Here is a 14300-nt window from a genome sequence, read left to right as displayed (position 1 = left end):
CTGTTTGAGACATGAATGTCTGAAAAGGAAGAGCGAGCAAATAAGCAGAGGTGCTGATGCTTCGGACACCTTCATACTGAGACAAAACAGCGGAAGGGGCACGCTAGGTGGCGCTCTCCCAGTGCTTTTTGACTCCACGGATCTCCACGCTGCGCTGCGGACGCTCCTCCGGCCCGACAGAGGGCGCTGTGCCGCAGGCGGGCGGGACAAGCCGCAGTGTGTGCTGTGTGTTTTGTTCCAGAGCTGCTCGGTGCGCTGTCCACTTCAGCACCACCAGCCGAGCGGAGGCAGCGGGGCTAGCTAACCCTGAAGAGGGGCGACTGGAAGCCACGGCTCCGCATCAGCACCACCACCGACCCCGCTCCCGACTACCGAGCCGCACCGAGACGATAGCCGCCTGTACTTGCCCGAGAAGCCGCACAGCAGCGAGGCAGAGCACCGCGGAGGAGGTAAGAGTTTCCGAAGAAGCTCGGATAGGATCAAGTTGTTGGAGGCAGGGATGATAACGGGCATCGCCGGGGAGGAACGAGCTCCCCCTTCCCTTCCTGGTTCATCTCTTCGGTGCTGGGTCGTTGTTTACGTGCGCACCTCGTACATTTCTTCGTGTTTGTTGGAAACAGGGACTCTTCAGTGTATCGCATGTGTTCAGTGTTCAGCCTCTCCTCGCGTTGCAGATGGTGGTGTTTTATAACTCATCGGTTTCAATTCACCGTGGCCAGCTGCCGTCTATGTACAACCCCCCCCCCCCCCCCCCCCCGAGCCAGTGCCCTGGGATGTTTAACCTACATCTCCATTCCTCCTGGAAAATTGTGTATCTTTTTAATTAGTGGCTGAATTGCGTGTTTAAAACGCCCTAATTTCAGTGGCAGAATATAACTGCGTTTAGAGGCCGACGAACAGGATGGTAAATATCACAATACACATATCATCGCCTAAAACGTGGTTGTGACTTATATTTAATGATATGAAACGGGACTTGTGAAAAGACGTAGAAATCCGAATGGAGTTTGGTGAGGAGTTTTCTCCTTCATGTTGAACACTGTACAGTCTGGGTGATTGTCAGGATATTGTGAATAGACTGAAGGGTTGTAAGGTCATGCTAAGTGAAAAAGCTGCTTTATTTTTGTGAATGTTTGTCCTCTGAATCACAGGAGCTGTAAATCCTCCTACTGAATCACAGACATTGGGGGAAGTTGATCTCTTATTTATATCTGAGGCAGCTGACGGGTTTCAAAAGCCTCAACATCATTAACATTGTGTGAATCCTCCTCTCATCTAGTGCTGGTGGGCTAAAGCATCAGATCTCATGAGCAGCCTGCTTGAGTGTTCACAAATATTTCACAGAACCATGTGCGTAGAGGAAATGTCAGTTTGCCAGACTCTGCATGATTTGAAAGCGCAGATGTTTTAGAGTTCGATGTTTGAACTGCAAGGACTTGTCAATTCATAGATGAAAAAAAACATGATTATCGGGAACCAAGTGATCACCTGATAATGATTAATTTAGTTTTACATAAAAATATATGCAATTTAATTTACAAATAAGTCAAATATTCCAGGTTTCTTCATCTGTGATTGAAAACTGTTATTTGGATAAAAATTTGAAAAAAAAAGTAATTTTCCCCATTTTCTGACATTTAATTGATAACAATTATTATATTAAGCAGATTATTTAATACTTATAATAATGATCATTTACAGCCCTGGATTGAGGACGTTCTGAAAGATGAAACAAACCAATATGCTTCCTTTTGTTTTGCAGCGTTGCATTGTGGAGGCTACTATATAACCCTGACATATAATATAACAAATACCAAAACAAATGCACAAGCAAAATATGATATTGTATTTGGAGGAAAAATACACTGGACTTTATAAAACACAGTTATGGGAAAGGTCAAGTGATAGTTGTATTGCTTGTGAATTGTCCTCTGACACAAAATATTAATACTAGAGCTGAAACGAACAGTCGGATAATCCATTAAACTCACAAACTAAACAAAAACAACTGGCTTCTCTTCTGATAATTTGCTGTTCTCTGTCTTTTTCCTGACTTTTTCTAAAGAAAATTGATTTACCCCCCAAAAAATAATCAGCAGATGAATCAATAGTGAAAATATTTGTTATTAATTGAACTCACCATCCATTAATCCCATTCAGATTATATTAGGAAACGCAGCTGTTCAAACCTTCATTCAAATGTCTACTGCCGACATAGCACAATATTTTTCTTGGCTCAGTCGTCCGAACACCCAGTGAATCAGTCGTCAGCACTCAGTTCATGACACGCTGCTCAGGTAAAAAGGGAAACGTCAGCAGGAGCTGTGTGTGTGAACAGGACGGTGACAGTGCTGACCAAATACTCAGCTGCGTGGGGCGGCGGGCACCACTGTGCCTGTCTGGCCAAAGAGAAATACTGAGTGCACGATCTCGGGAAAGCAGTCTTCCATTTTCTGGTAGAGAGATATTGGCCCAGGTGAGGTAAGAGGCTGATAGAGGGATTAGCTTGTATTAGGATGTGGCTGCTTGTGGAGGTGTAAGAGAAACATCCGTCACTCTCTGCGTATCTTCCGCTGCCGTCTGTCTTTCTCCACAATGCATCTGTCTCCTGCCTGCTCGTCATTGACATTGTTCCTAGATGAGCAGTGATACTCCCCCATCCTCCTTTTCTTCCTGCTCTGCAGCATTTCAGTGCCTTTCCTCGCTGTCCTTCCTCGCCACATGCAGCCACTGTCAGTGTATTCCTGCCTCCCTATGCTCCCATCTCAACCTGCTGGCAGACACACTGCTCCTCCTCCTGTCCTACTTCCTTCTTCCTCAGCTCTCCTGAAGGGCGAAGCTGCGGCTGGTGAAGCCTCAAGAGGGGGAGACAGAGAGGGGGACAGATGAACGGAGTGTTGCACAGGGAGGATGGAAAGGTTAGGGGTTTTATGGGCCTCAAGTGTATCAGGCAAGTACCATTTACCGAGTGTCAAAGCACCATAGCCAGATATCATGATGTGGTCTGATAGTGTGGAAAAGAAGAAAAACATACAAATTGCTGCAGTGTTAGAGCACAGCAGGGGTGTCTCTGCTCTTTCAAAGAAAGCAATGCCAGCTACACTCGGATTCACAAGAAATAAGAAAATCAGGCTTATTACTTTCTGATTCTCCTCAAAACTGTGCTTGATCTGGCAGAGTGAGGGCCATAGCGTAGCTGGGCTGTATTTCTCTGCAGGAGGTAGTTCCTCTGTTTTTTTTTACTTAAAAAGCTTGTCAGTCTGTGTTCCTGTCTCAAATCCACTTTCGCAGAATTTGTAGTTTCACTGCGGTGCCATTTTGGCAAAGTGGAAGCAAAATATAAAGGAAACTGTGATTAATTTTGCCCATTTTTGAAGCAATTTATCACAGTGATCAGAGTAGAAGATTGAACTAGACCTCACACCACCAGTGGCAACTTAGCCCCCCTCACAATGTATCACAAAGATATGTAAGACACTTTATGCTAATAGGAAACTTAAATTAAATTTCACCATATTGGTTTTTGGTTTTGTTCCAAAAGCGTCTTCACTGCCAGTAAAACCAATAATTTTCGACCCATTGTGTAACACCCCATTGTCTTCATTAGTGAGTCACTGTGTGTCAATTGATGATTATGATAATGACTGTAAATTATCTTAATCAAACAAATTAAATAATATGTTTTCACAATCTGAATCCCATCAATGATCCCTCTTAAATGTGACTAAAATAAACTGGACTCAGATAATCTAATTGGTTTTTGGACTGGAGGAGAGGAGTTTGCCTTACATTGTGCCGCAAAAACGTGTATACATGTATAGAAAATAAAATAGGCCTGATTTATACAAGACATGCCTTCATCAACACAGCTACATTAAATACAGTTATGTTACCCTTGTTGTTAAAATGAGAAAATCTGTCAGAGATAATTAAAATGATTCCAGTCACGACTTCTTCCACAGTTAATGAAAATGTTAAATGCTTAATAAATCTTTGTTTGCTGTAGTAAAAGACGACTGTTTACTGCAGGGGACAAGATCCAAACATCTGAGAGTGAGACAAATCATGTGTGTTTTATTTCTTCAAAATGCAGATATGAAAACAAAACAATCCGTTTTAGAAAGGCACTCAGTAGTCAGCACACCTCCAAGTCTGTTAGAAAAATTGAAAGTAGTCTAAGAGTCAAATTGTACTAATTCATAAATCAACACCATGAATAAATTATACTTTATTTCATGAGAAATGGATAAAAATGTGTTAGAATCTTTTTAATCGTATCTGCACTGCAACGTGATGGTTTATTCCCTGGCCTCATCCCTCCACCATGTTTGGTGCAAATTGGTTCCATTGCTTTCTGTGTAATCGTGCCGACAAATAAACAAACAGAAACTCCAACCTCAAACAACCTCCTTATTCATTTCAAAGTTAATTTTCAGTTCCACCTCTGATCCTTTCAGACAGTGTAGGAGATGTGCTGATGCTGTTACTTGCAGCCATCTTGTACTTGAAGAATTATTAGCAGCTGCTGTGAGACCCTGGCCTCAAATACAGGAGATCGATACCCGGCACACTCTCTCTCCACTGGCTGCAGTCCGTGAGAGGCTTTTATGAGCTGCGTGCTATTGCTATTGTTGTGGTGTGTTGTTGCCATCATGAGAACCCACTGCAGCCCACTCACCGGCAGAATGCAGCACCTCCCGCTCCTCCATTAAGGTTACCTGAGATGCATTATCCTCAAAACAACCCCCCCAACACACACGAACACACACACGCCCACACACACCCACACACACACACCCACACACACCCACACACACAAACACACACAATCCAACGCTCGCTTTTGCAGCAAGGTTTGTGTCACTGCACTTGTTCTGACAAAATAGCACACCATTGTTCCCATTTTAAGGCACATCCATTTTTAATCCTCCCCCTGTTTGAGTACACACGCTAACAGGGACACCCACTCTCAGAAGCAGATTCTTCCTGGTGTTTGCGTTTATGTTTCATCCCATTTCTCACTCCCATGCAATAGAAGCACATGTGTCATCATCATAGGCTTTTTTATATTGTTTTGTACCTTTACGACATTCAACTTCGTGGCAGGTTGTGTAATTTTTGTATGCAAAACAAATACTGGCGCAGGTTATTGTAACGATAGAGGATGATTCATTTTTCTTTATATGGCAAATCCTTTTTGAGCCTTTCCTCCTCTCACGTCATTGAGATCACACCTGACGTTCTGAGGTGATTGAGTTCCTCTTTCCATAGTTGGGATTGGAAAGGTGTTCGTCTGTACTATGTAACATCAGCTTCGAGGTCAGCCTCCCATTGGGTAGAGCGTTTAAACAACTTGGAAGATCAAGAGGACGCCCGCTTCATCTCCTGATCAAAGGAAGCTTAGCCCCAGATTCATCCTCATCAAGAAGCAGAAAAACACCAGATAAAATTTTGATCAAGCACTAAGAACAGAATAATTCAACCCCACTCTTCAGTTTTTTTCTAGTCTGGGTGAGTTTCTAATGAACTTTGTCCTTTGCACACTGATAAGAGAATCTTTTATTCATTATTTTTTCAGATCTATTATTACTAAATCAAATATTATCCTTATTATCCATTCAAATCAGTGCATTTTTTCCTACCAGACAGACGTGCTTTCTATCAGATGGGAGTTTGCATGCACATGCGTGTGAATGGGTGTGTGTTAGATGTGCGATTTAAACTGTTTTATTGAAGTCGATACAGTCATGAGAATCGGCTGCGCTCTCTCCGAGTCAGGGCTGTTTCAAGCTGTCACCCAGTTACTGCTCAAAGGCCACTGTTTGACTGCTTGTTAGCCATCGCTAGGCTGTGTGTGTGTGCGTGCATGTGCGTGTGTGGCACTGTCCCCCAGGGATCCCCTTCCTCTATCCCACTGACTTCAGAGCTGCTTTGAAGTTCCTCCAAAGAGGAGAGGTGAAGGGGGGAGAAGAGCGAGAGAGAAAGAGGGGGAGAGACTGAGACAAAGAGAGGTGGGGGGAGGGAGCGCAGGGGAAATGCCTCATTTTTTTCTCTGCACACACTCACTTTTCCTCCCCTCATAATTTGGTTATGATGTCATCGTCTGCAAAGTGTTTTTTGTATGGGGAAGTGTAGCTGCTAGTTGCGGAGGTGAAAACGAAGCCACTTGTGAACTCGGAGAGAGAGAAAGAGAGGGAGAGAGTGGCTTATTGCAGGGGAGCGCCGTATTAGGAATTTATAGCATATTAGGGTGGTCATGTCTCTGCTCTTGGTCAGCTGATGAATAATGGAGATGTTCAGTCTAGTTCCATCATGTGATCCTGGTGTACTTTTCAGGAGCTCTGCTTGTGTGTGTGTGGGTGGGTCGGTGGGTGGGTGGTTGTGTGTGTGTGGGTGTGTGGGTGAGAAGAATAGAGGGAGGCACAGTGAGAGCAGCTGCCGCACCCAACACACCCTCAATACAAAACCATCTGCCATACTGCCTCCACACACACACACACACACACACACACACACACACACACACACACAAACACACACACACTTTATCCCAATTGTTTCTGTAGCAAACACACAACGCATAAACAGACAAAGAGAAATTGTATCTATCCATCTATCTATCTATATATCTATATATCCATCCATCCATCTATCCATCTATCTATCATCTATCCATCCATCCATCCATCCATCCATCCATCTATCTATCTATCTATCTATCTATCTATCTATCTATCTATCTATCTATCTATCTATCTATCTATCTATCTATCTATCTATCTATCTATCTATCTATCTTAGCAGCTTAATAAAGATTTCACAAAGAAAATATACAAGTTTCATACATTTGTTTCTGTAGAATCAGGCATATTTAAGAAAACAATAAATCTCTGTATTTCCTATACTTTTCAATAGGTGCACAATAATGTTTTTTAAAATTTTGGGTCAGGAGAACAGAGCTCAAAGAAACACAATGTAATTATTTGATTATATAGAAGCCTTTAATGGATGAATAGTCATAGAAATGAATGAGGGGAAATGAGAAAATTGTGCCATTGTGCCGACTACAGGGTTGTCAACCAGGAGCCACTTTTAATCTTGAAACCTCTCGAGCTGGTGGAGCATAGATGAAGATGGAGGGTCACAGTGAGATCATGATATCTGGCCATAGAGAGGTGATGGGGATCTCTTGTGGGAATCACAAGCGGAGAGCTAGGGACCACTCCTCATGCTGCTGCTCTGAAACTTGGCCCCTCGCCTGGCAAACTGGATTAGCCGCTGTTATGCTACCGAGATGGACCTGTGTGCTTCCAGCCTGCAAGATTTTGGCTAGCTTACACAGGACCTGCAGTGGCACCATCTGTATCAGTCCTGCGTCAGTGCTGTCATCGAGCCTGAAAGTTGTGATGGAAGCTCGTGTTCTGAGAGTCACAGAGTTTGCAGGTCTCCTTAGTTATAGGTTCTGGACACTGGGTAGGTCGTTGTACGTGGCTTCTATAAGGAAGCTCAGCCTTGCTCCTCGTATCCTTCACAGCTCTTTTTTTTTGTGACCACTGTTGCCAGCCATTCAAACCCGTTCCTGTTTGGCAGCAATGTCGGCCTCACAGAGTCTCTCAGCTCAAACACTTTCTCCTGTTTGCAGCCCAAGCTAATGAATTTCAGTGGAACCTTTGACGCGTTTCTACGAAACAGTGACATTTTGGAAAGTATGAAGTATATTTAATTAGAAGGATTTCCTTATTCAAAAGCTGCAAACAAGGGAATTTAAATCTTGTTGTTGATTTTGTTGATGATGGTGCTATGCAGTGAAGGCAGATGTTTTCTGAGCTGGAAATGATTGTTCTTGTTTCTTGGTATATATGTCACAAAGCATACTAAATCCTACAGCGACAGATAGCATTGATGAAGCAAAAGAATGAGTAGGAGAAATGATCCTCTGAACAGCTCATACAGAGCTGTCACAATCCTGAGTGGGTGAAAGGATCAGGCAAAGATAAGATGATGACTCAGGGAGTAGCTTTCACATGAGGAAATAAGAGAGCCTCAGTAATGGCTGAGGTACTGACCTCTCTCTCACCCATTAAAAACAGTATTTACAGGCGTAAACTATTGTAATCAGCCTGCAGATTTTATGGTTTGTTGAAATCACTCTGAATCTTTGTTACTTTTATTTGGATCACGCACGTTTTTATTAATAAACATGGTTTTAATTGCTGGATAACAGCGTAGCTGGTGACGACGTGAAACGAGTGACAGTGGTTCAGTGTGAGTGAAACCAGCAGACGACTAAATGTCATCAGCGCTGAGCTGCATGTGTGGCAGAATTCCAGTTATTCACCCCCCGAGAGACGCAAAAAAAGGCCAAGGACACAGAGGAATAAAAGCTGGAAAAGGTGATGCTGCGAGCAATGTGTGGAGAAGATGAATGCTGGCTCTGACCTTTTCTCTCTTTTCTCTGCGGAGCGCACAGGGAATTCATATCAGCCCTGTCTGCTGCAGTCGTGGCACTGTCCTCTGCTATTTAGAGCAGGCGAAACCTAAAATAACAGTTTGTCCCCTTTTCCGTCCGCTCGGAGCTGCTGCACTGGTGCTTTGACCTCAGTGTTAAACCCTTACCTGTACTTGGTTTTTGTCTTTGTGTGTTATCAGAATGATGTGCGTTCGGATCTGTTGATCGGCTCGTGCAGCTGTTTGGGGGGAGGGGTGAATCAATTACGCCCTCTCTCTCTGATTATGTAAAACTGTGTCAGTATGTGTGCATGTTGTGCATGTCTCTCCCTCTCGGCCTTAGCATAGTCAGATTAATGATTATAGGGATCTTGTAAATAATAAATATACAGTTTAATAGAAAGACCTGAGTGTGTGTGTGTATTATTTAGAGCTACTTGTTCAGCTCATTGGAGCTGTAACACTGCAATTTCACTGGTGATAAAGTAACTTATCTATAAATCTAATTCATAAGGACCAATGACATTTGGAACAATCGCTCTAAAGCACCTCAGTCGTCAACCCATCTCTTGTTTACGTTGCACAGATGCACAGACATCTAGGACCTCGGCAGATATCTTTGATTTTATTTTTAGGTTGGAGCATAAAAGTGGATGATTTTTACTTTGTCTCTTGGTGAAGTTCAACATTTCACTTTTTGCAGTTTGATCGCAACCCTCTCTCCTAAATGTAATATTTATATCCACCTAATTTAAATGTTTTTATTGTTGTCAAAGGAGACTAATAAATATGTGGATTGTTTTAACTTGCAGCTACATACTGTATACTGCATGTACTCCAACACAGTCCCAGGGAGCTACTCAGAATGGATGGTGATAAACTAGTGGACTGAAACACAGTAGAACAGGCCCTTTGTTGTAGGTTGGGAAAATTAGATAATTTATTCTACATTTTCTCGTTAAACCAACACCATGATCTTTCCCTAAGCTAACAAAGTGTTTCGTGCACCTAAACAAAACCACAGAATAGATGAAAGCCAGCCCACTAAATTAACCAGGCCAATATATCTACATTTATCAGCTTATTATTTTGTATATAATCATCTGTATGACTATAGCAATCACTTAATGACAAGAAACTATGTTTTGGAACACTGTCACTTTGTCTACCAGAGAACAAAATAAAATGTGCCAGTGTTACAATTATATTATATAATGAGCAGTAATAATAATATTAATAGTTTCTGAGTCATTACATGTGATTGATATGGTTGTTTTTCCAAAAGCATCAATTGTGCTGTGTGTAGATATTCCTGTAATATGCTCAATGATTTGGCTGTAGACCTCAAACTACACGAACTGCGTGGCTGTATGCTAATAACCATCTTCATACAGGTAATGGACATGGATACTGGGTGGTAAATTATTTACAAGCTCTATCAGACAGTGTCTGTCAGGCTCAGCTCCAGACAGTGAATTCAAACCCTAATATTGCGCTGACGTGTAAGGCTTTAGTCCATTATCTGCTACTGGACGGTCGCTCTCAGTGGAAAATCAACAACCTATTTCTGAGTATAAGCTGAACAAACAGACTGGTGTAAGGTTGCATGCGCTATTTAATTTCAAATAATGTACAGAAGTAATCATACAAGCATATCTACTGTGTAGCCTGTTCAATAAATAATGCAGCGTTACAGTTAAATGCTTTTATTCCAGGAACCTTTCAGCAGCATTAATGCAATGCGTGTCTCATTGGGAATAATGCTGGGACTTAAATGTCTGCACTCCATCATGAAGGTCAGGTGTAAATGGGGAGTGAGAAAGGCTGTGTATCAGGTGCTGTCTGGTTGGTCAAAGCTAATGATGTCAGATGTGCTGTGGGTATTCTGTACAAATGTGTGAGCGTCTTTTCTGCCGAGTGGCACTTTAGACACGGTGAAGTAACACATTACTGCTGTCAATACAGGACATCCTCTTAACATCTCATACGCTGTCCTCTTTTTATGTCTTCCAACTCCTGTCACCGCTTTGATCAAGCAACCACAAGCAATTACTCAGACTAAGTGTATCCAATACACAGAATGAAAGCAGCGGCAGCATGGGAAGCCTCCTCATCAACATCTCTGAGAGGAAAATTGCTGTAGAAAAGATTACTTTAGATTTCAGCAGCATTGGTTTATTATACATAGATGTGTATTGGTTTGTGCACACTAGTGCAATTCTGACATATTTTACTATCATTCTATTGAGACCTATAGTTACTCTACAAGTTAAGATACACAATTAACATATGATAGCCTTTTAAAATGCTGCACTTTGTTTTATATTAAAACAGCGGTTGCCAATACTCTCGTGTGAAAGGTGCCTCACATCACGGTCCAGACCAACGGACCAAATTTTTGTCCAACCAAAAGAGGTGTACTAACGAATCATGGTTCAGATTGTTTGCAGTGTGAAAGTACTTTTCACTTCAATTGATTATTTATTTAGGACAGCGCTCATGAATCATCAGACAAAAATACTAATGAGCAAGAGTTAGCTGTATCAGCAAATTTTAATTGGTTGTCCCTCTGCAGTTTTTACAAGGCAACCTATATAATTATAAATATCTAGTTATGTTATAGTTATAGTTTATATAGTTATAAGTAGTTGAGACATCTTTACACAATGGAGGAAGAAAAAGAAGCGGCTTGGAGGTCTGATTGTAGTCCTCTTAAAGATTTAATGTTTGAATGACAAGGACGTTGATTTTACTTGTAGTAAAATCAGGATAATATTACAGGGGCATGTTTCTCCTTTCAGACAGAGACAAAGAGAAACAGAGAGGTATATCTGTATCATTATTCTGTTTGTTTGTCTTTGCTTACCCGTGTGTGCACACTCACACATAAAGGAACTATGTTGTTTCGTTTAGCACTCATAGAGTAATTTTTAAAACACCAATTGTAGACATCATATCGGCTGAATAAAAACATCAATCCTGGAGTCTTTATGCAGCTATAAAACCATACAATAAATAAAGGGACTGCTTTTTATAAGTGGATCTATTTTTTTCCTTTTTTTACCTGGACAATGTATTTAGTTACAGACAAGGAAGCAGGAATTCACCAGAATTCTTCAGTCACATTTAAATGAATAGTTAGGGAGTGGTGTGTTAAATGAGAGGTTGAAGTAATCTGTAGTTTTAATTATTCTGTCCCAGCTGCAGTAGGTGTAACACCGTTTAACTCACTGCCAGACTGCAGCTCTTTTATAATGACATTTTTGTTGCACACCACTATAAAAACGAAACTTCTGCAATTAGTAGAATTTGAACTTCAATCATAAGCATAATTATGCAGTTTCCAGGACCATATGCTAATAAGGCTGATTAAAGGCGATGAAATTAGTTTCCAGTCGTGGTTGCAGCCCCAATTCTTTTTTTATTGTTAAAGTAGAACACACTTTATCATCATATACTAACATTAGGCTCAAGAGAGCACAATGCAAAAAATAATAGAGCAGTGATAATGAGCTTGCTAGCTAGAGACTGCAGTTCAAATAAAGAAGACAAAAACACACACATACAGTGAAAGCGAGCTGCTCTGGGAGCTCGGCAAGGCCAAACACCAGCAGCAGGCTGCAGCAATTCACACAGCAGAGAGCCAGTGAACATTTACAGACCCTGGCTGCCAATTCTGTTTTTGAGAGAATGTTTGGCTTCATTGCTCCCTGAGGACCTTTGCTGGGAGCTTTAGAAATAGGTATGTCGTTGGAGTGGTACAGAGGTATGAAGCCAGTGGAAGCTGAGGTGCTGCTCTCCTCCGAGGCGGCCGCGTCACCCTTGTTAAGTTACACGGGCTGTGATGGCGGGCATGGGCTTCAGTCAAAAGATGGAGATAAAGTGGAACATTTTACAACTATATTGTGACTGAGTCAGAGCATTTGTTGCTGGCGATACTTACCACAGGGACCCACTTATTTTACCCAATCTGATAAAAGAGACACACACCTTTGTAAATCCGAGGCTCCGTATAGCCATACAAAAGCTTTTGTTGACTCATATTTTGAATGGCTGTTACTGTGAATACGGGCTCTCTTAGCAATAGGAGGTTACCGGCTTTATAGCTGCCTTACATCAGCAGTGTAGACCTTGTAGTCCTTTGATTGCACTGCTGTGATTGGCTGATAATTGTTTTGCAGCAGGAAGAATATCTCATCTCAGATGACACCGAGTTGAAGGATTCACGAGGAAGATCAAAAAGAAATATAAATGTCTCTTACAGAGGCACAATTTTTATTCAGTTAGATTGATCTCTGATGGTTTCATGTCCAAAACTATCGAGCTGGCAGAAGGGAGGGTCAGCTGAAGATCTTTTCTAACATGCAGTTGTCTTGACCAACATGAAATTAAAAGTTGAACCAGCCATAGCATGCGTCACTTAATTCTATGCTACAATGCTTTTAACGGGCTCATGTTTTTCAAGCGACCCTGTCCTCTCCTACCGAGCTGCACCACAGGAGAAGTGTCCATGCTGGAGCCAATTGAATGCCAGCCCCCAACTGCTCTGACCCAAGCATTTTTTTCACCTTTCCAAAATAGAAAATTTCTATTTTCAGGCCTAGATCTTTACCACAGACGTGAGAGCCCGAGGAGTGACCCTGAAGCATACAAAAGTATGTAAATCTGTCTGATCAGAGCCCGCTCAGAGTCCGAGTTTGGCTTTGTCTGATGGTGTGGATTCCTCCTTCTGTACATCTCTCATCTGTATTCCGCCCTCAGTCCTGCACCTCTATTGATGTACCCCAACATGTAGAGCAGATCTTTTGCTGGGTTTAACAGACTCAGCTGTCAGGGGAAATTTCATGCCCAGTGCCTTTTCCATTAAGGAGAAACAGGAGAATCTACCTTATTTGGGGCATGCAGCTAAAAGTTGTGGACCATGAACCCTATAGGCTCTTTTAAAGCTCACATTATGAATGAGAAAGCATCTGAGGTTACACAACTCACTGGAGACAGACAGAAAGGAACGTGTAGCCGAGTGATGAATATACAGTTCAAGGTGTATACATTGCAAGGCACTGGACCACGGAGCCCTCTAGCATTGGCAGCTGTGCGCCTGTTAAAAGAGTGGGGTTTGTGAGAATGTCGGCCATTTATTCAGGGGCAGCAAATATGATTACGGACATAGAATGGGAAATGTGAGAGATTGACAGCATTGGAGTGAGTGAGGGGAGTCAGAAATGAATCTGTGATCTGGTTATCTGCAGGATAAGTGTTAGAATCTGACACTGGGTTTCTGTTTACGCTCCAGATCATCTTGCATCACTATGGCTGTGGTTACATACAGCTGTCAGTAACTTAAATGTGCTTATTGGCTTTTTAGCAGAGAGCTGGATGTGACGATCAATACCACTCTCATATATGGACAGTAAACATGAAGCTGTAGTTAGCTGAGCTTCGCATGAAGACTGGAAACTGGGAGACAGCTATAGTCCGGCTACCAAAGGTAACAAACCCCTCTTATCAGCACCTCTAAAGCTCACTAATTAACATTCTATCTTGTTTATTTAATCGGTCCAAAAACCAGCGTGCAAATATGACCATTTGCTGTATTAGATGAGGGTTATGGTTGCCAGGCAACTAGTGGAGATTCCAAGAATTTACATCTTCCAGACAAGAAGTCGTCTGGCAAATAATCCCCCGTAAAACCAAAAAATGATGGTTTAACACTTTTAGTACAGATTAAAATATATCTTGTTAATGAGGGAGCTTGAAAGGTGGTGGTAGGGGGATTTTACTGTCTGTCCCCCTGTTTCCAGTCTATGCTATGTTAACTGACTGTAGATTACAGCCTTTACTGTATAGATTCA

At 42.0% G+C, this 14300-nt stretch overlaps 1 protein-coding gene across 2 annotated transcripts in view; it reads left to right on the top strand.

Annotated features, from left to right (window-relative positions):
• Positions 1-230: 230 nt before the first annotated feature.
• Positions 231-14300, top strand: part of srrm3 (serine/arginine repetitive matrix 3) — a 70567-nt gene continuing 56497 nt past the window's right edge. Inside the window, exon 1 of one of the 2 annotated variants that reach the window (XM_020085402.2) lies at positions 231-449. The gene's annotated coding sequence lies outside the window, so the exon portion shown is untranslated. The remainder of the gene's footprint in view (positions 450-14300) is intronic. The other variant, XM_020085404.2, reaches the window with a different exon arrangement.

The sequence above is a fragment of the Paralichthys olivaceus genome, chromosome 15, assembly GCF_024713975.1.
Source record: "Paralichthys olivaceus isolate ysfri-2021 chromosome 15, ASM2471397v2, whole genome shotgun sequence".
Lineage (NCBI taxonomy): Eukaryota > Metazoa > Chordata > Actinopteri > Pleuronectiformes > Paralichthyidae > Paralichthys > Paralichthys olivaceus.
The sequence above is the reverse complement of the archived record's forward strand: the minus strand, read 5'-3'. Positions and strand labels throughout refer to the sequence as shown.